The sequence below is a fragment of the Elaeis guineensis genome, chromosome 5 (genome assembly GCF_000442705.2).
Source record: "Elaeis guineensis isolate ETL-2024a chromosome 5, EG11, whole genome shotgun sequence".
Taxonomy (NCBI): domain Eukaryota; kingdom Viridiplantae; phylum Streptophyta; class Magnoliopsida; order Arecales; family Arecaceae; genus Elaeis; species Elaeis guineensis.
In genome coordinates this window covers 108,607,443-108,629,864 of record NC_025997.2, presented here as the reverse complement: position 1 = coordinate 108,629,864, position 22,422 = coordinate 108,607,443, and the positions used below count along the sequence as shown (strand labels likewise).

The 22,422-nt window shown below is 40.3% G+C and overlaps 1 pseudogene; it reads left to right on the top strand.

Moving 5' to 3' along the window:
* Positions 1-8,433: 8,433 nt before the first annotated feature.
* LOC140858024 (uncharacterized) overlaps positions 8,434-22,422 on the top strand; it is a 46,318-nt pseudogene continuing 32,329 nt past the window's right edge.

Sequence of the window (22,422 nt, the reverse complement as noted above, 5' to 3'; positions counted from 1 at the left end):
AAAGTCCGGCTTCCGTAGAAGTCCGGGCGGGGTTGTCCTGTAGCTGATGTCGGCGATGGAGTCCGGCTCCCGTAGGAGTCCGGGTGAAGTCTTCCTTGGCGTCGCAAACGGAACCCGGCCCCCGTAGGAGTCCGGGCGAAATCTTTTTTGTCGTTGGAACCCGGCTCCCATAGGAGTCCGGGCGAAAGTCTTCTTTGTCGCTGGGACCCGGCTCCCGTAGGAGTCCGGGTGGAGCCTTCTTTGTCGCTGGGACCCGGCTCCCGTAGGAGTCCGGGCCTTTCATTTTGCTCGGGCCGGTGTGAGGTCCTCCTCGTTACCAGCTTGGCTTGTGGGGGCACGTTAGGGCACTGTGAGGCCTCTCCCCCATCCGGTCTACAAGAACCGGATCTTCAACTTTGCTCATGTCAGGACGAGGTTCTCCTCCTGTTCCTGACATGGCTGTGGGGGCACATTAGGACGTTGCAAGGCCTCTCCCCCCATCCGGTCTAAAAGAACCGGGCCTTTGACTTTGCTCAAGTTAGGGCGAGGTTTTCCTCCTGTCCCTAACAGGGCTGTGGGGGTACATTAGGGTGTTGTAAGGCCTCTCCCCCCATCCGATCTAAAAGAATCGGGCCTTTGACTTTGCTCAAGTTAGGGCGAGGTTTTCCTCCTGTCCCTAACAGGGCTGTGGGGGCACATTAGGGCGTTGTAAGGCCTCTCCCCCCATCCGATCTAAAAGAACCGGGCCTTTGACTTTGCTCATGCCAGGACGAGGTTCTCCTCCTGCTCCTGGCATGGCCGTGGGGGCACATTAGGGCGTTGTAAGGCCTCTCCCCCCATCCGGTCTAAAAGAATCGGGCCTTTGACTTTGCTCATGCCAGGACGAGGTTCTCCTCCTGTTCCTGGCATGGCTGCATTTTTGGAGGGATCATGTCTAGTCATAATACATCCACGCTAGGTGGGAGGGGCACGTTAGGCAGAAAGAAAAGAAGATTTAAGGCAAAATAGTAAGTGATACATTTACAGTTTTCTCGCTCCTCCTTGAGGTCCTCCGGCGATGGAGTCGATGGTCCCGATGGGAGGCCGGTCCCCGGGCTGCTCCTCCCTTTTCTGCGGTTCAGGCGGTGGGAGGGCTCTTGGCCGGTCTCCTCTACCCTCAGGCCTGCGGCGGATGAATCTGTCGAGTCGACCTCGCCGGATGAGCTCCTCGATCTCGTCCTGGAGCTGGATGCATTCTTCGGTGTCGTGGCCGTGGTCGCAGTGGTAGAGGCAGAACTTGTTGGGGTTGCGCTTCCCGGGGTGTGTGCGCATCCTCTCCGGCCTAGGGAGCTGCTCCCTGACCTCCATCAGTACCTGGGCCTTCGAGGCGTTGAGGAGGGCGTAGTTGCGGAATTTCCCTGGTGGGGAACCCCTCCGGAGCCTGCCGTCCGGGCTTCTCTGCCTGCGTGCCCGGGGTGGAGTATGGGCGCGCTTATGTCCAGGAGGGGATCGGGAGCGAGGCCGGGCTTCCTTTGGCCTCTTCTCAACTGCGGGCTTACTCGAATCTCCCGCCTGACGCTCCCTTGCCGTCTCTTCGTCCTTCATTCTGAAGGCTTCTTCCGCTCGGGCGTATCCTTCAGCCCGAGCCAGTAAATCAGCAAAATCCCTGGGGTACTTCTTCTCCAGGGAGTACAAAAGATCATTCTTCTGAAGGCCACCTTTCAGGGCGGCCATGGCAACTGACTGGTCCAAGTTCCGGACCTCCAACGTCGTGATGTTGAAGCGGTTGACGTAGGCCCGTATGGACTCCCCCTCCCTCTGCTTGATGTTGATGAGGGACTCCGAACCCTTCCGGAGATGCCGGCTGCTGACAAAATGGGCCACAAATTGGTGGCTCATTTGATTGAAGGAAAATATGGTACCCGGCTTCAGAGCCGAGTACCAGTTCCTTGCTGCTCCCTTCAAAGTAGACGGGAAAGCCCGACACAAGATGGCGTCAGGAGCGCCGTGAAGCAGCATCATCGTTCGGAAGGCCTCCAGATGATCAACCGGGTCCGACGTCCCGTCGTAGCTTTCGAACTGGGGAAGCTTGAAGTTTGGCGGGATCGGTTCCTGCATAATCATTTGGGAGAAGGGAGGGTCAGTGCAAATATCCTCACCATAAGCGGGAGGCGCGTGGCGGAGTTCTTCGATCCACCGATTCATCTCTTGGAGCCTCCGGTCCAGGAAATCCTCTCGACTTCGAGTCTCGAGGGTCCTTTGGCAGAACGGGGGTAGGGATCTTTCAGAGATGGAGTCGTGATCCGACTGAGGGCTCTCTACCCTCGGATTCGCCTTCCTGGGAAGGACGGGGCGGCTGGCCCAGGTGGCCCGCCCCGCCGTCGGGTTCTGGCATTTCGGAGACGCCCCCTCCGGATGCGTCGACGCCTGCGGTTGCTGCTGCTGCATCGCTTGTACGGCTTCGACGAGGCCCTTGACCTGCTGCACCAGCAAGTCAAATTGCTCCGTGCCGACTGCCGCCGTCGGAGGGGGAGGAGGAGGAGGCTGAGAAACTGGAGGGGAGGCTGGAGCCTGAGATCTGGCCGCGAAGGCCGTGGACCGCCGGGTGGACGCCTTGCGTGGAGGCATCGAGTGCTGATCTCGCGGGGGAAGATTAGGAGTGGGTGACGGAGAGACGGTCGGAGGCGGCTCCGTTGAACACTCCTTCAAGAACAAGGGTGCTGCGAAGACACAGGCCCTTCCTCTAGCGCCAATCCTGTTGGTGCAAAAATCTACTTGCGCCGGAGAAACTGGAGTCGGGGAAGCCACGGTCGCCGTCGGGACCTGCAAGGGAAGTCTAAACCGGAGGTGGGGTTGCTCCGGCAAGACCCTCCGACGCTCAAGTCAGTTCTCTGCCTCAACAAGAATGGAGTGCTCGAACGGTGCAAAAATCTGCTTGCGCCGGAGAAACTGGAGTCGGGGAAGCCACGGTCGCCGCCGGGACCTGCAATGGAAGTCTAAACCAGAGGTGGGGTTGCTCCGGCAAGACCCTCCGATGCTCAAGTCAGTTCTCTACCTCAACAAGAATGGAGTGCTCGAACGGAGAATTTGGCAGAGTTTTGAGATAGAAAAAATGAGCTTAAAGAATAACGTATCTGAGTCCCCTTTTTATAGGCGGAGGGGGCAATGGATTGATGGCGACACCTGTAACCGTCTGGTCGTGGGCCGCCCGTGGTCAGGGGAATTTATTGCGAGTGGTAGTGGAGCGGAATCATGGCCATCACCGCAGCTCGCCATATGGAATCAGTTGCAGGGAGTGGAGCAGCACCCGTTGTCGTGACTTGCCAGCGGATGGGAGAATCGCCCGGTATCCGTCGCAGGAGGTGGAGCAGGTTTGTGGCCGTTATCGTGGCCTGCCAGGGGGTAGTGGAGCTGTGCGGAATCCACCACAGGAAGTGGGGCAGGGCGGCGACGGTTACTGCGGCTTGTCAGGGAATGATGGAGCTGCGCGGAATCCGTCGCAGGAAGTGGAGCAGGGTCGTGGCCGTCATCGTGGCCTGCCAGGGGGTGCGGATCTGTTGATTGAAGCTCGACGACGGTCAGAGCCCGGCCTCTGTAGAGGTCCGGGAGGGGTCCTCCTGGCGGCCGGGGTCGTGGGCGGAGTCTGACTTCCGTGAGAGCCCGGGCGGAGCCGTGCTGTAGGGGATGCCGGAGGCGGAGCCCGGCTCCCGTAGGAGTCCGGGCGGAGCTGTGCTGCAGCTGATGTCGGAGGCGGAGCCCGGCTCCCATAGGAGTCCGGGCGGAGCCCTCTCGGAGTTGAAGTTGCGGGCAGAACCCGGCTCCCGTAGGAGTCCGGGCGGAGTTCTCTGCAATCAAAGTTAGAGGTGAAGTCCGGCTCCCGCAGGAGTCCGGACGGAGCTTACCAGCAGTCAAAGGTAGAGGTGAAGTCCGGCTCCCGTAGGAGTCCGGACGGAGCTTACCAGCAGTTGATACCGAGAGCGGAGCCTGGCTCCCGTAGGAGTCCGGGCGGAGCTGTGCTACAGCTGATGTCGGAGGCGGAGCCCGGCTCCCGTAGGAGTCCGGGCGGAGCTGTGCTGCAGTCGATGTCGGAGGCGGAGCCCGGCTCCCGTAGGAGTCCGGGTGGAGCTAAGTCGATGTCGGAGGCGGAGCCCGGCTCCCGTAGGAGTCCGGGCGGAGCTGTGCTGCAGCTGTTGTCGGAGGCGGAGCCCGGCTCCCGTAGGAGTCCGGGCGGAGCTGTCTCGGAGTTGAAGTTGCGGGCGGAACCCGGCTCCCGTAGGAGTTCGGGCGGAGTCCTCTGTAATCAAAGTTAGAGGTGAAGTCCGGCTCCCGCAGGAGTCCGGACGGAGCTTACCAGCAGTCAAAGGTAGAGGTGAAGTCCGGCTCCCGTAGGAGTCCAGACGGAGCTTACCAGCAGTTGATACCGAGAGCGGAGCCTGGCTCCCGTAGGAGTCCGGGCGGATCTGTGCTGCAGCTGATGTCGGAGGCGGAGCCCGGCTCCCGTAGGAGTCCGGGTGGAGCTGTGCTGCAGTCGATGTCGGAGGCAGAGCTCGGCTCCCGTAGGAGTCCGGGCGGAGCTGTGCTGCAGCTGTTGTCGGAGGCGGAGCCCGGCTCCCGTAGGAGTCCGGGCGGAGCTGTCTCGAAGTTGAAGTTGCGGGCGGAACCCGGCTCTCATAGGAGTTCGGGCGGAGCCCTCTGCAATCAAAGTTAGAGGTGAAGTCCGGCTCCCGCAGGAGTCCGGACGGAGCTTACCAGCAGTCAAAGGTAGAGGTGAAGTCCGACTCCCGTAGGAGTCCGGACGGAGCTTACCAGCAGTTGATATCGAGAGCGGAGCCTGGCTCCCGTAGGAGTCCGGGCGGAGCTGTGCTGCAGCTGATGTCGGAGGCGGAGCCCGGCTCCCGTAGGAGTCCGGGCGGAGCTGTGCTGCTGTTGATGTCGAAGGCGGAGCCCGACTCCCGTAGGAGTCTGGGCGGAGCCGAGCTGCTGTTGATGTCGAAGGCGGAGCCCGGCTCCCGTAGGAGTCCGGGCGGAGTCGAGCTGCTGTTGATGTCGAAGGCGGAGCCCGACTCCCGTAGGAGTCCGGGCAGAGCCGAGCTGCTGTTGATGTCGAAGGCGGAGCCCGGCTCCCGTAGGAGTCCGGGCGGAGCCGAGCTGCTGTTGATGTCGAAGGCGGAGCCCGGCTCCCGTAGGAGTCCGGGCGGAGCCGAGCTGCTGTTGATGTCGAAGGCGGAGCCCGGCTCCCGTAGGAGTCCAGGCGGAGCCGAGCTGTTCCGTCGTCGACTCCGCGGGGGGTTTTGGCTGTGGGTATTTTATACCCAACAACGTTCAAGAACAATCTCAAGGTACAAGTAATCTTCCAAAAGAATAGAGCTATGTCCATAATTATCTCAAGAAATTAATCATTGGTGATCCGACATAAGGACTAAGAACTCGATCCTCTCTTAGAGATGTATGTAATTATGTAGCTTTTATCTCTCACTTAGAACCTTAGACAATAGAAGAAGCTGAATTAGATCATAATTGTATAAATGCTATGCAAAAAGAGTTCAACCAGTTTGAAAAAAACAATGTATGGACTCTTATTGTAGACCTAAAAACCATCCAATAATCGAAACAAAATGAGTATATAGGAATAAATTAGATGAAGATTGTAATGTTATTAGAAATAAGGCAAGATTAGTTGCTAAAGGATATAATCAACAAGAAAAAATTGATTTTGATAAAATATTTGCATCTGTTGCTAGATTAGAAGCTATAAGAATGCTACTTGCTTATGTATGTTTCATAAATTTTAAATTATTTCAAATGGATGTTAAGAGTACTTTTCTAAATAGTTATATTGCTGAAGAGGTATATGTAGAGTAACCCCCAGACTTTGAAAATCATAAATATCCAGATCATGTCTTTAAATTAAACAAAGCCTTGTATAGTTTGAACAAGTCCCTAAGGCTTAGTATGAAAGATTAAATAAATTTTTATTAAAAAATAATTTTTTAAGAGAAAAAGTAGATACAACTTTTTTTATAAAAAGAAAAGATGAAAAGATACTAGTTATATAAATATATGTTAATGACATTATATTTGGGTCTACTAATGAAGCTTTGTGTCAAAAATTTATCAAGCTTATACAGAAGGAGTTCGAGATGAGCATGATGGGAGAACTCATTTTCTTTCTCAGACTCCAGATCAAGCAAATGAAGGAAGGGATCTCTATCACTCAAAGTGAGTACACAAGAGAACTACTAAAGATATTTGGTATGGAGAGCTCCAAAAGTATAAGTACTCTTATGATCCCTTTCTCTAAATTAGATAAGGATGAACATGGCAAGATTGTTGATTCAAAATTTTATAGAGGCATGATAGGTTCTTTGTTATATCTTACTGTCAGTAGACCTGATATAATATTCAGCGCATGTATGTGTGCTAGATTTCAGTCAAATCCTAAGAAATCTCACTTAAATGCTATTAAAAGAATTTTTAAATATCTAAAAGGAATACAAAATCTAGAACTTTGATTTTTTAAGTAATCTTCTATTGATTTAATAGGTTACTCAGATGTAGATTTCATTGGATGTAGATTAGATAGAAAAAGTACTAGTGGAACATGTCAATTTCTAGGAGTGAACTTAATCTCTTGGTTTAGCAATAAGCAAAATTCAATGGCATTGTCTACGGCCAAGGTCGAGTACATTATAGTCAGAAGTTGCTGTGCTAAAATCTTGTGGATTAAGCAACAGCTCATAGATTTTGAAATTAAACTTAAAGACATTCCCATAAGATGTGATAATACTAATACCATTAATTTGACTAAGAACCCAATCCAACACTCTAGGTCTAAACATATTGAAATTAGACATCACTTTATAAGAGAACATATTCAAAACAATGATGTAACATTTGAATATATAAATATTAAAAAATAATTAGCTAACATATTCACTAAAGCTTTAAATGAAGATAGATTTTATGCAATTAGAAGAAAATTGACATCTTAGATCTTTTTGCTTGATCTCTCATCATAATTCTTCTCTCAAAATCCATCCAAAATTTGTTTACTTCATCATCTTAATTTTGGATGGCATCTGCTTTTTTTTGATCAATTTCAAGTCAATTAAAAATCATTAGAGTTATTCAGATATGATCTCAAATTTTTTTTTGTTGAAATCCTCCATCAAAAATCATACCAAAATTTATCTGAACTCTACATGTTCATCTCAAGTCGATACAAGTCTTTCCAAATTTTTTCTTTGGATTTTTTTTTGAATTATCTTTCTCATTGTCTGAACCTATCCTGGATGGGATGATCCATGGGACGTCCCAATTGATCGGGTAAATGGGTTTCATGCTCTTTGCTTAAAACCCAAAAGGGCTGACTCATTCACTATTCTTCTTCCTCCTCTCATCCTCCCAAACCAAAATCTTACTCCAAGCTCTCCACCGACCACATTCTCCTAAATCCAACCCTTTATCCACCCAAAAGTCTTTTGTTTCTACCTTAAAATCTTGGATAGATACTTCCTCTCGATCTATCTTTGACCAAATTCTTCTCTTTTTTTCTTGATCTCTACCAAACTCTTAAATCCTCATCTCAAAAATCCCAAACAAACTCCTTACTCCTCTTCATTCCCATCTATCTTTCACCCTCCACTGCTCTCTTGAATGGTTCTCTGGCCCTCAATGGAACAATGGCTCCCGATGCGGTTGCCCCAAAGAAGAAAGTCTGCGAGGCTATTAGAAGCTGAAGAAAGAAGAAAGAGGACGGCTCAAGTTTCTGCTCCAGCCTCTCCTCCCAGGACTCCAAGTAAGATTCCTCTCTCTGCAAGAAAGGTTGCCTTGAGGAGAAATGTAGATTTTTAGTTCTTGAGAAGAGATGGTTTTTCAATTGGTGAAAAATTAATCAAACAAGAGTGAAAATTCTTCTGTAATCTGTCTGAGCCTGTATACATTGATCTGATTAAGGAGTTTTATTTAAACCTAGTATTTATTGATAGAATTCTAAGATCAGTAGTAAAGGATGTTGAGATTATCCTAAATACTCCTAGGTTGGGTAGACTACTTCAAATGCCCTGTGAAGGAAGTTATCTTGATGAGCTTCCAAAGAAAGAGGATGGGCTCAGGACCAATTTAGGGAGAGATGATGTTGAGGGATTCAAAAAAATTGAGGCTAAGAATTTGAGTGTGGAGATGAGACTACTCCACCATATGATTTTTAGGACTTTCTTCTCCAAAGGAAAAAGATATAGCTTGATGACTGGTCAGGATATTTGTTTGATGCATCATGTAGTTTCTGAGTCTCCTCTGAATCTCCTATTCATGACAATTGATGCCATGAGGGAAGCCTTGAATAGATCCAAGGCTCCCTTGCCTTATAGAATGGCCCTGACAGTTATATTTAGACAGTCTGGTGTAAGCTTTGAGGGGGAGGCTATATGCCGGATGCTGAACACTGACACCTACAATGACTATTCTCTTTGACGTATGGGATTCACTAGAGTGGATGGTCGTTGGACCAAGGGTCCAGATGCTACAGTCAAAGAGGAGGAGCGTACTGAGGGGGAGGATCCCTCATCACCACCTGAGCCCGGGCCAAGTCATGATGTTCATTTTGTATCGGAGCCTGAGGCAGGACCTTCAGTTAGTGCACCCCCGTCTATGAGCCATGCCGTGCTATCATCACTTAGATTGGGAGAGGACGAGATGGGATTGCTAGCTGAGCAGGTAGTAGACATTCTTTCCATCCAGCAGCAGCAGTTTCAGGAGCAGATCCTTCAGCAGCTTCAGCAGTGTCAGCAGTAGATCCTTCAGCAGATGCAGTAACAGCAGTATCACCCTCTTCAGTCGAGCTCCTTTTCTACTTCCTCATCAGATCTCTCAGTTGTGTCGCACATTTCTTTCTTGGTACAACTATTGACTGACTTGAGCTCCAGATTGAAGAGTGTGGAGAGCTCTATGCTTAGGTTTAATGGCAGACTCTTTGATATAGAGAGAAAGATCAGACTGATCCTGTACTCGCTGTCAATAGGAGCGAGCACATTGAGCAGCTTTTCACCTCAGTTAGCTGATCTTACTCGAGAGGTAGAGAGACTTCATGGCCTGCTCCGATCGTCACTTGAGCTGATCTGGGTTGATATCAGAGACTCAAGAAATTTTATTTCTTCTGATCTTAAGGGGCTCAGAGTTTTAGTGAGAGGAGTCCTGTCTCAGTTAGATGCTATTATGACTTAGCTTCAATCCCGATCATCCGTATCCACTGAGCCTACCTTTATTCAGCCTATCGCCTTTCATCCTCTGACCTCTTCTACTCAGATCAGACCATCCAGTCAAGGCCGAGGCTGATTCTATTCCCTTAGTTTCTTTTGATCTCGAGCTCGATGCCTATTCTCCCTGATCTCGAGTTTCTTTTGTATTAGCTGTTTTAGTTTTCATATTACTCAGTTGTTGTATTTTATTTTAGTTGTTGTATTTGGTTAAATGTATAAGAATCTTATGATCATAGATATGTATTGTGACTTGATCATTGTAATGTATGAATGCACTTGACTTTTGTAACCTCTTATTTTGTTGTACTTAATGTATAAGGTGATCCATTATCATCATCTGAATGGTTAACTTATGTTTATTACTTCTCAAATATATGTGAATGAATGTCTATTACACGAAAAGTTACTCTGATACCTGCTCTAGGACCGTAGCTCATAACCTACTTCTCTCAGTTTTTACTATTTATAAACTCTCTCTAGTCCATTTTTGATGATGTCAAAAAGGAAGAGAAGGTAGTCCATTTTTGCTCTAATACCAAAACTAAGAAAGAGAGAAAGAAAAATTTTTTTTATAAATCATTTTTGCTTTGATACCAAAAATAAAAAAAAGAAAGAAGTAGTTTTTACAGTTTTCTCAATATGGCTACTTTTTATAAGAAAGGGGAAGATTTTTTTCAAAATAGTTAAAATAGTTATTTTCATATAAGAAATGAGAGAATTTTACTGTTAGAAATAATTTTTAGCAAAACTTTAATATGTCACAAGCAATTTTCAGCAAAAATGAGAACGTATGATTTAAAACATCACAACTTGCTGATAATGTAAAACTCATGACACTCTATAACTTGTGTTTAACCTTTGGCATGATTTTCTTAACTCACAAGTACTTTAAAAACTCAACCTTTTGAATTTTATAGATCTCTCTTTGTGAACACTCAAATATTTTGTCATCACCAAAAAGAAAGAGATTATTATCTCAAGAATTGATTTTGATGGTCACAAACTATTTGAGGAGACTACTAATGAGTTTGTTATCCTTGAAAGATACTTTAGTGTTATTTTAGATAATCCAAAAATGTTGAGTTTGTAAAGCTCCTTCAAGAGTATCAAAGTTGAAGTTTCTACAAGTTGGAGATATTTTTGAAGTCTTGAAAATATCAAATTCATTCAAATCTATTTAGGAGTATTTGATAATGTTCTGGTAAGTTTCGAATCTTAAATGCATAAAAATTAGGTTGGAATAAAATGGGGCAACCTAACTGGTCATCCCCTTTTATTGGGTAGCCGGCACACACTTATTTTGGCTTGTGACATGCAGTGAGATGACTCATGGGTCAACCCTTGAGACCCTGAGATCAAAACAGAGAGCCTGATTTTCTGTCTGGCCAAATAAGATGACTCATGGGTCTACCCATTTTCAGTGAGGCATCCCATGGGTCGATCCATTCTGGGTGAACACTGGTAACAGCTAGTTTTCAGTCCATTTTTGATACATTTAATACACATTAAACCCACTCCAATGGCTCTTAACTGATACTAAGAGACTCTCAAGACTAAATGAGGACTATAAATGCTCTCTAGAGATGAGAAATCAAGTAAGAAACAAGCATGCAAGTTCAAATCCGTGAAAGAGAAAGAAAATCCTAAAAAGAGAGGAAAGAAGCATTCAATCAGCTCACCAACCACTCTCCAGTTGCATTCAAGAGTTTCAATCATTTGAGAGTGTTCAGCAAAAGCTTCTACTCCTTAAGTATTATACTTTTATTATTTTTATTGTGCTCATTTAAGGAGCTGTTTGTGTTGAAATTCCTGCACACCCATCTTTTATTGTTGTACATTAAGTTTGAGTTTTGGGGAGGGATTCCAAAACTTGGATAGGTTGATCCAAACTTGAAATCAGAGTATTTGTAAGTTGGTTTATACCCGAGAAATAAGTATTCTTACTAAGATAGCAAAGGTCGATGTTATCCGACAAGTTGTATTTTGGAGATCATTTTAGTGGATTGAAATTTTCAAGTAAGAATTTGGAGAGTGGATGTAGATGCAAGATTAGCACCGAACCACTATAAACCTCTTGTGTTTATGGTGTTTGCATATTTTTTTTTTTCTTCTTTGTGCTCTATACTTGTTTATTAGTTAATTATGGTTGATTTTCTATTCTTTAATAATCAATTCATCTCACTCTATAAGTATAGCAGATTGCTTGTGAGCACTAATCACAAAATTTTTAGAAAAAGACCAATTCACCCCCCTCTCTTGGGCTCCATATATGGGCAACATTCAGATCTAAATTTGAAGAAAGAAATTATAAAACAGATCTGTGATTCGATCACATATTTAATTTCAGCATAAAATTCAGCATGTTTTCAATTTCAACATATGAAGTAGATCCTTATGTTCTATATTTTATGTATGCAAGATTTAGGTGAAAAGATATTTTAATCATCTATTCTACTATATTATTTAAAATTTTTTTTTAAAATATATATGTATGCTCCTACACAAAATTTCAACAGTGATATCAAAGTCACGGGTTTCATATACATGAAATTGATATATATGTTTTTAAAAAAAATTTTAAAATCTAATTTTTCTTGATACATGAGATGTATAGATGATTGATTTAAATTTAAAATTTATTTTAGATTTATTTTTTAATTCATATATTCGATATGTGAAGACATGCATAGATCTAAAATTTATTCTAGATCGATTTTTAGTTCATGTATATGTGATATATAGATGCATGCATAAATTTAAAAATTATTTGATCTAATTTATGATTCATATATGAGATGTATGATTATATATTTAGATCTAAAAATTAATTTTAATATATTTTATAATTTATATATGAGATATATGATATCATGTTATGATCTGAATTTTTATTTAGATCTGAATTTATATACATATATGAGACATATGCTTGCATGTTAAATTTAAAAATTAATTTCATGATTTAAAACTTATCTATCATACAAAGAATTTAGATCTAAAATTTAATTTTAAAATCTGAAATTTATGTTTGTGCTTGACGATTTGGGTCATGGATAAATCAAAAATTAGGTCATACAATTAGATTGCATCTAGGATTTTTGATTTGAACATAATGAGTCTAATTTGATTAAGTAATTGATCAAATCGAGTTAAATATTAATTAAGATTAAGATCAATTAAGTTAAAGATCATATAATTATTGTTGATCAAATCAATTAAATCTCATATGTAGAATCGATTAATCTAAGGATCTAATTCAGCTCGATAATTTGAGCTTGATTCATTTAAACTAACCTATTTGGATCAATTAACCTATTGGTGTCTAAAGTAAGTAATTGAAAGATGATTATTTAATTGATTCTGTTTGTTGATTTGGCTAATTTATTAATATCTAAAAAAAGCAACGGGGGACCCCCACCAATCTTTACTTATCTGATCAATTTGAAAAATTGAGTCTTAAATAAGGTTACTTGATGGTTTGATTTAGTCCATGTTAATTAGATCGATTATATGATGACTGATTAGATGAGATCTAAATCTAAATCTCTCCATAAATATTAAGTCTATAGATCTTCCACCGTTGTAGATGTGCGGGCATGGTACTGGTGTTGATTATTCTCGATTGATCACAGTGGTTCAGTTACACTAGGAACACGTATCCATTCTATTAACAAAGAGTTGCTCTAAGATAAAGATGAGATTGGGCCCAATAACTATTAAGTGAGGGATCCAACGATGGCTTTGCACCTGCTTATGAACGGTGAGTCGGACTTAACTAAGGAGTGTGGTCAATAATTGTTAGGTGAGCCCACATAACTTAGAGATCAAGTCATTGTAATATGCTTAAAGAAGTATCTGGATAAAGATTTATCCTTGCATTGGTATGCATGTTACCAATAATTATTAGGTGAGGTACATGGCATCAGTGGGATTGCAGCACCCACTAAAAATCCAGTTGTCGCGTTAGGATTTTTGTTTTCCATCCGAAGAGTGGAGAGATAAAAAAAAATAGTGAGAGCTATTATTTGCTTCTTAAAATTTTTAAAATAAATATAAATTTAAAATATAAAAATCTAACTTGAATCTCTACTCTCACAATTAAATCATATCAGCTTCAAATCTTCTAGTCTGCATCCTTGAGTCCAATCGTTTGATCAAAACTAATTATAAAAACTGGCTTAAAAATCTCAAAATTATCCTAATTTCTAAAAAAATTAGATCATGTACTTGATCAGGAACCACTAATGTCAGCAAACCATCTTATTGCTGAGCAAAGAATAGCATATGAAAAGTGGATGGATGAAGACAGTTGGATTAAGTGCTATATGCTGGATTCTATGTCAAACAAGTTACAGAGCCAGTATGAGCATATGCCCATTATCAGGGCTATGATCACACATCTACAAGAGTTATATGGTGAGTAGAGCCACACGGTATGCTTCGAAGTATCGAAGAGACTCTTTAATCTGACGATGCGCGAAGGATAGTCAGTCCATAAGTACTATATGACAGTGATTAAGGACATTGAGGAACTTAAGAAGCTCGAACTTGATATGCAAAAGGAATTACCGATGGATTTGATCTTTTAATCCCTTACAAGTTCATATAGTAAATTTATTATAAATTTTTATATGAACAAACTAGATTGCACTATATCCGAACTGGTCAACATGTTGGTCACTACTGAGGGAACCTTGAAGATTTCAAAGGATACTATTCTCGCTGTGGAGCAGACTTCTTCATTCAAGAGAAAGTCTACTTTGTAGAAGAAGAGTAAATCCACAAAGAAGCAAAAGAAAGAGAGCAAGCCAAAGAAGGATGTTTTGAAGAAGGCTGTAGCAAAGAAAAAATATTTTCACTGTGATGCTGAAGGTCATTGAAACATGAATTATCCACTCTACCTGGAGAGTCTAAAGACTAAAAAGGATGACAAACCTTCAGAAGGTATGCTCGTAGTTGAATTTAACCTTATGATTTCTTCTACTTCTAGTTGAGTATTGGACTCTGATTCGAGTGCTCATATATGTACTTCAATACAGGATCTAACAGAAAGTAGAAGGTTAAGAAAAGATGACATGATCCTTCGGATCGACAATGGAGTAAAAATTGCTGCAGAAATCGTTGGCACTTATCCTCTTCAATTATCATAAAAATTTAGATTAGATTTAAAATACTATTATTTTATTTCTGTAGCTAGTCAAAATTTGATTTTTATGTCTGTGCTAATACAAGATGGTTTTGATTTTAATTTCAACAAATTTTTTATTCTATTTTTTTGTGAAATAAATTGGTTGCACATGATCTTTTAATTGATAGTCTTTATCACTTGCGTATTGATGTGCATGTGAATCTAAACAAGCAAGTAGTGAGTGCCGTAGGTTAAATGAGACTCAAAGATGAAATTAACCAAAAGTACTTGTGGCATCATAGACTAGGCCATACTGAAGAGGATGGGATAAACAAATTAGAAAAGGATAGGATTCGTGGCTCTTTCGATTTAAAGTCATACTCAACTTGTGAATCTTGTCTTCGAAAAAAATGATCAAGTTATCCTTTATGGGACATGAGAAAAGAGCCATCGAGTTACTTGTTCTTGTACAGATCGACATGTGTGGGCTATTTGATGTACAGGTCAGGGGTAGTTAGCTATTTCATCACCTTTATCGATATGTGTATCTGATGAAATACAAGTCTGAAGTCTTTGAAAAGTTTAAGAAATTCATAAATGAAGTAGAGAAACGAATAGGCAAACTCATTAAGATTCTTCGATCTAATCGAGGAGGTGAATAGCTTAATAAAAAATTTTTAGGATATCTTAAGGACAACAGCATAGTCTCTTAATGGACTCCTCCTAGAATATCTCAGCTCAACAGGATATCTGAAAGGAGGAATAGGATCCTATTAGATATGGTCAAGTCCATGATGAGCTTCACTAATTTATCTTTATATCATTAGAGACATGCCTTATTAACTGTAATTCATTTATTGAATAAGATTCTATCAAAATCTGTTTCTACCACACTGTATGAGATATGACATGGTGAAAAGTCGAGTCTAGGTTATCTTAAGACTTGAGGATATCCGACCAATATCAAGAGACAGATGGCTGATAAATTAGAGGATAGATCTATAATAGCTTATTTTATTAGGTATCCAAAAGAGTCAATGGGATACTACTACTTTCTACAAGATCACAATGTGATTGTGAGTCGGAATGCCATATTTCTAAAAAAATAGTTTATCCTAGTTTATCCAGGATGGTGGCAGTGGGAGGTTAGTTGAGCTTAAAGAGAAGGTCTTTAAAAAGCAAAGAGCTATAAATCCTTAGAAACTCATTATTTATGAGCCAGCAGTTGATGTTTCTCCACCACCTCATAGATCTAGCAGAATCTCTCATCCTCCTGAAAGGTACATGGGTATGCTTACGGAGGAGTAAAAAAAATTCTTTATGAGAGATAAGGATCATGGTGATGATCTTAATATCTTTAATGAGATGATATCTGATATCGATTTCAAGAAATAATTAGATGCAATGAAGTTAGAAATTGACTCAATGCACTCGAATCAAGTATGGACCTTAGTGGATCCATCTGAGGATATAGTACTCATTGGGTGTAAATAGATTTATAAAAAAAAATAAGTATCAATAGTAAGGTAGAGATCTATAAAACAAGGCTTATGATAAAAAGTTATAATCAGTGTGAAGGCATTGACTATCAAAAAACTTTCTCACTCATTGTCATGCTGAAATCCATCCACACTCTGCTTGCTATTACAGCTTATTATGATTATAGAATCCAACAGATGGATGTAAAAATTATCTTTCTGAATGGATATCTTGAGGAAGATATCTATATGGAGTAGCCTTTGAATTTCATATCTGATGATAATGATCATCGAGTCTGCAAGCTGCAAAGATCTATATACAGATTAAAGCAAGCTTCTCAGAATTAGAATCTTCATTTTGATGAAGTGATCAAATCGTTTGATTTTATCAATGAAGAAGAAATTTGTGTATACAAAAGGGTTAGTAGGAGTGCAATAATATTTTTCGTATTATATGTGGATGATATTCTTCTCATTGAAAATGATATTCTCATACTGACCTCAGTCAAAAGATAGTTATCCAAAAAATTCTCCATAAAAAATCCAGGAGAAACATCCTATATTCTTAGAATAAAAATCTATAGGGATAGATCTAAAAGGATGCTAGGCCTATCACAAAAGTTGTACATAAAAAAAGTACTAAAGAGGTTCAGCATGAAAAAATCTCAAAGAGGACTCTTACCTCTTAGGCATGGTATTCATCTTTTCAAGACAATGTGTACGACCACTCTGAGAAAATTTAGAGCATGAGTAGGATTCTTTATGCCTCGCTATAGGGAGCCTCATGTATGACATACTATGTACACAACCTAATATTGTCCTTACTGTGAGTGTCACAAGCAGGTATCAGTCCAATCCAGATGAGGAGTATTGGATAGCTGTGAAGAACATCCTTAAGTATTTAAGAAGAACTAAGAATTTGTTCTTGATCTTTGGAGGAGATTCTAAGTTGTGAATCGAGGGATATATTGATTTAGACTTTATGTATGATCCTGATAATAGAAAGTCTACATCAGGATATATGTTCGCATGTAATGGTGGCATAGTCTACTGGAAGAGTTCCAAACAACCAGTTATAGCGGATTCGACCATAAAAGCTGAATATGTCACTGCTTCATATGTTGCAAAAGAAGGCTTCTGGTTCAAAAAGTTTATCGTGTAGCTTGGGGTTATGATATCGGATGTCATACCACTTTATTGCGACAATGATGGAGCCATAGCACTTATTAAGGAACCAAGATCTCATCAAAAATCAAAGTACATCGAGCGATAATTCCATATCATATGCGACTATCTCGAAAAAAATATATTGAGGTACAAAGAGTAGACCTCACAAATAATGTGACAGACCCACTAACAAAGCAATTGAGCCAGCCAAAGATGGAAGCCCATCTTGAGAAGATAGAACTTAAATTGGTGGCCAAATAGTTTTAGTCCAAATGAGAGATTGTTAGATGTATGTCCTACAAGTCAATATAGGTGACACATTGTAATAAGTCTAAAACATAATTTTATACTTAATATATTGATTTGATCAATAAAACAAAAAGTTTGATGTTCATTCAAGAGTGATATCCTTGAATCATCCATGGAACTAATACTTCGATACATATTCTCAAGGTGTTGAGAATTAGAAGCATATATAATTAATTTCTAAATGCTCCCAGTCATAGTATCATCATGAGGATGGTGATCGATCTGGATAGACCGACGTACAGATCATTTTCTTCGAGGTAGATGAGTCTCTGATTTACAGTGTAGAGACACTGAGTAACAAGTATGGATAATTGTTAGAGAACAACTAGTACTGAGCATGACCATATAAGAGATCACTTAGATTTTTACTCGATCGTCAGTGATCATCATGATGCTATAATTGTATGATTGGTCTTTTAATTTATGATGGCACGATTGTTCACAGTGAGGCTGTTGGAGTTTGACTGACACATAAATATGATTTTATTGAGATCTTGTAGTGGATGTTGATGATAATTGGTCTACTGTAGGAGTAGGATGCGCATCTAGATAAAATCTATCGATTTTGATAGAGAGAAGTAGTCCTATAAAATTTAAGAGACAGTCTAAGAGTCTGTAGCCATAATAGTGTGATTGATGGAAAAGAGTTTTCATGAAGATTATAATTGGACTTCAGCAAATCGAATCTATTATATGACTACTGATGAGGTTTGACGATTTATCCATGACCTGCCATCAAGTTGGGACTCACGATAGAGGGACTGAATTATATGTGAACTATATCTTGAGGTTCTATTTTAGTTCTATCGGGTTGTCACTACATACTGCTAGGTGTCACTGATAAATTATGAGAGCTCACTAGGGTTGCTCAGGGTCGACAATCCTTAATGAGTTAGAATAAAATCGTTCCGACCCATTAAAAAAAATTTCCATAATACTATGATAGAGATCATGGTATATCTCACTATCAGATAGAATTAAATCTATGAGATCACACAATAAAGGGATTATATCTGGAATAAGTAATTGGACTTACGAAGTCTCAATTGGTTCAGAGAAACCCTATTGGGTTCAAGATAACCTTGCTAGCACATGGTTGAACTCATTTTTCTCTTTGTACTTAAATTACTTATTTTGATAAGATTAATTCGAGTTAATTACTTATCAATAACGATAATAAATTAGATTTATTAAGCTCTAATTATTGGGTGCCTAGGATTTTTGATCATATGCATTAAGGATTCAAATCCTTAATCAATTTTCTTGATTGTTTGCATTGGAGCGCCATTTGATTTGATCAAATTGGATGTGTCCACTTAAAAGAGGATGTGAAGGATCAGTATGGGGCATCCTCTAAGCCCTATGTGGTATGTGAAAAAGTGAGTGAAAAGGCTCCAATAGTTGGTGCCTAATGGATCTCCTAAAGGGGGTCAAATATCTAAGGCTATAAGAATTCTTAATATAAGTAGGACTTGTATTAAGGGGTTATTTGATTTTGAATAGGATTCAAATCTTTTGCCTATTGAAAAGGGCCTTCTCTAAGGCTCTTATGATCAAATTTTTAGCAAACCCCATGCCTCTCACAAAGTCCCACGCCTCCCTCTCTTCTCCTCTTTGGTTCTAATGCCCAAAGATCTTGGACGTCCTCCATCTCCACGCCCAAAAGGTGTTTGGGCATCTCTCCTTACTTGCTTATTTTTAGATCTTGGTTGCTTCATAATCAAGAAAAAAAGAGCAAGAAAAGAAGATAAGAAAAAGATCAAGAAAAAGATTAAAGAGTTGATCACGATCCAGACTTCGTTTACATTCGTAGGGTGACTGTTTTTGTAGAATAAAGATCAATACCAAAAAAAACTATTCCAGACTGATCCTGAGTGGATACATGTAGAAGTCGGATACTTTTGTGGCTAAGAAGAACCTACTCTCTTTCATATCTAGATTCAAAGAAAGAAATTGTGAAACAGATATGTGATTTGATCACATATTTAATTTCAGCATAAAATTCAACATATGTTGAATTTCAGTATATGAAGTAGATCTTTGTATTCTATATTTCATGCATGCATGATTTAGATTAAAAGATGCATTGTTTAAAAAAAAAAAATTAAAACATACATGCATGCCCCTACACAAAATTTCAACATCAATTACTAAGAAATTTAATGCTTCTATATCCTAATTAATACATTTATCACACCCTCTAACTTGAACTTTACTTATTCTCGAGTAAAATAAATATTGATATCTAATACCAATTTCTTTCGATATGAGTATTTATTTAATGCTTCTATATCCTAATTAATACATTTATCACACCTTCCAACTTGAACTTTACTCATCCTCGAGTAAAATAAATATTGATATCCAATACTGGCTTTCTTCAACATGAGTATTTATTTAAATAATTTTAGAAGTAAATGATATCCATCAAGAAAATTATCATAGAATGACATTAGGATATTAAGGCTATCCGATAGAATAGTTGAGTAAAGAATATAAAATTTTTCAAAATTTTTTCTTGACCTACTTCTACCTTTATCCTTGGATTGTCTAACTCTAAGATGGGCTAGTGGTTTTGCATTCGCACATCCATTCCTTCACTTATTATTTTTTTTTATAAAATACAGTCCATGCAATGCCTTCACCACTTAAGCTTTCTATTTAACCCTTGCAATGAGTGTTAGGCCAATGACTCTCAAATCAATTAGCTTTAGGGTATTAGGTGTAAAACACCCCTCGGGTTTACTGACTCGAGTTAAATAAACTATGGGTTGCAACTTGGCTGTATAATAAGTTTTTTTTTTTTCATATTGCCCACTTTTTGATGTGTATATCATTGCTTACTTAGGCAACAAGACCCAGTTACTCGATGGAAAACCAATGTTTAATTTTTTTTTCAATTTTATTGATATTTTTTTATAATATATAGAAGAATCTGTATGCATCAACATATCTCACTCATACCCATAAGAGGTCGACTCTCTTTAGATATTAATAGGGAAGGTTAAAAATGCTTAGAAATTCATTTTATTCTAGACTCAACCCATTATAGAATTTTATTAACATGCAGTCCCTCGATACTCCACCACCTATCTAAAGTGTGCATCAAATGCTGCTAAAATATCTAATGTTACTCAAATCTGAAGCATAGTCAGGTATATGGGTATCAATATATTTATGAGTTCAAAGGTTCAAAGTAAAGTTCAAAGTTTATCCCTCATCTCCTAACTTATTCTACATTATTCTCAATGGAGTAAGGAAAATAAAAGATGTAATAGATAAAAAGGAAAGAATACACCGGATTCTATGTGTTTTTGGTTCAGCAGGGTCCTTCAGATATCCTTGAGGATGCATATTTGGCTCTTTCCCCCTCCAACTTATTCAACATAAGCCTCACTGAAGTAAGACCTAAATAAACTGAAAAGAGAAATTAAAATATAGTGAATTAGATTGTCTCTTAATAAGTGCTAAGTTTAACGTCTTCAGCCAGATTTTTATCAAGACTACTCTTAAGAAATTGGATTGCCTCTCAACAAGCGCTAAGTTTAACATCTTCAGCTGGATGCTATGAGGGAGTCTCACCTATAACTAGCTTGGGTATGCCCCTCAGGGTTTCAAAAGGATAAGGTCAATCAAGAGGCTTTGTCATCATGGTAGTGAAACATCCATGGAATGCTCTACGATGATTAGTCTGGACCAATAGAGTGTACTGGGCAAGCACAATATATCAAGGTCTAAAAATATTAAAGTCAAGAAGGGATGATATTTATTGGGCCGAGATTTGGGGTGGTGGTTTAGAAATTACTTCAACTATAGCCTGATCTACCCCAATCCCTGTCTCGGATATATTATGTCACGGCATAATCCCTTCTTGATCTAAAGTCTGGCACTTTTTCCAAATTAATATCAAGTCTATCTCCATACATCATTTTAATGCTATAGATAGATTTTGGAGGTAGTCCTCGAAAGTAGTGCCGAATATAAAGAAATGAGTCATAAAAATCTTAAAATTATTATCCCTTATTTTAGAGATATCCCATTCGCTAGCTTTTTTATATACTTTTAGAACACCTATAAGTTGGGCTTCCGATTAGGAATCACTGAAAGGGTGTCAGTGGATGCGTTAGGAAGTGACTTTAATTTTAGAGTAGTTGGTGATTCTAACAAGAAAGCTATTGGGGGGCTCGATGGTGGCTTATATTTTTCAATCCCAAGTGGGGTGGTTTTGAGATAGGACATATCCACTAGGTCATTTACTTCTGTAATATACCCATCTTCATCAAAATCGTCCATCCTAAAATAAGCCAGATAAGGATTTAAAGAATCCTGAAGAAGAATTATGGGTGTAATTTCTTCTATTATGTTATTTATTTGTGGTCCTTAGGAAGTCTCAGTTAATTCTATCATTTCATCAATTTCTCCTCCCTTCCCATTAAAAAGAATGGGTGATTCTAGGGCACTTAAGAATGAGACCATAGGTAGGTAAGATGATGATGGAATTGGTTCGTCTCACTATTTTGATTCTTTCCTAAATATTTCTATCTTATCAAATTATCTGTGTTGATCTTTTTGGTTGTGCAGGGTTGTTCTATGATCATTTCATTTTCGAGAGTCATAATCGATTGTTTAGAAAAAAATTATAGGGACATTGAAACTTCTAGCTTGGTACTGTCCCTCAAGATCACTCTCAAGCTGACTAGGCAACTCTCTTCTCTCCTTCTTATTTAATGCAATCGCTAGCTGCCTGATTTGCTCTAGTTCTTTTAAGGATTGCATAAAGAAGTGAAGGATCTGATAGCTGAGTTCTAGCTTATCTAATGCTTGCTGAAACCTCTTCAAAAGCTGGGTCATAGTTAGTTGGAGAAAATTGATATTATGGATAAGGTATATCACAATAAGGTGCATCCATGAATGTTGGTCCTTATGTCACCAGAGTAACTATTGATTGTGGTTTTCATGAAAAATTTGGTTGAACCCCCCAGCCTAGATTGTAGGCGTTAAAGTATGGGTCTTTTCCTGATCTATAGGCCATTTGGGTTTGATCTTGATGAATAAACTCATAAAATTGGTGTGCGGCTGGGCATTCACTCACAAAGTGAGTGGGGCTCAAACATATCATGCAAAC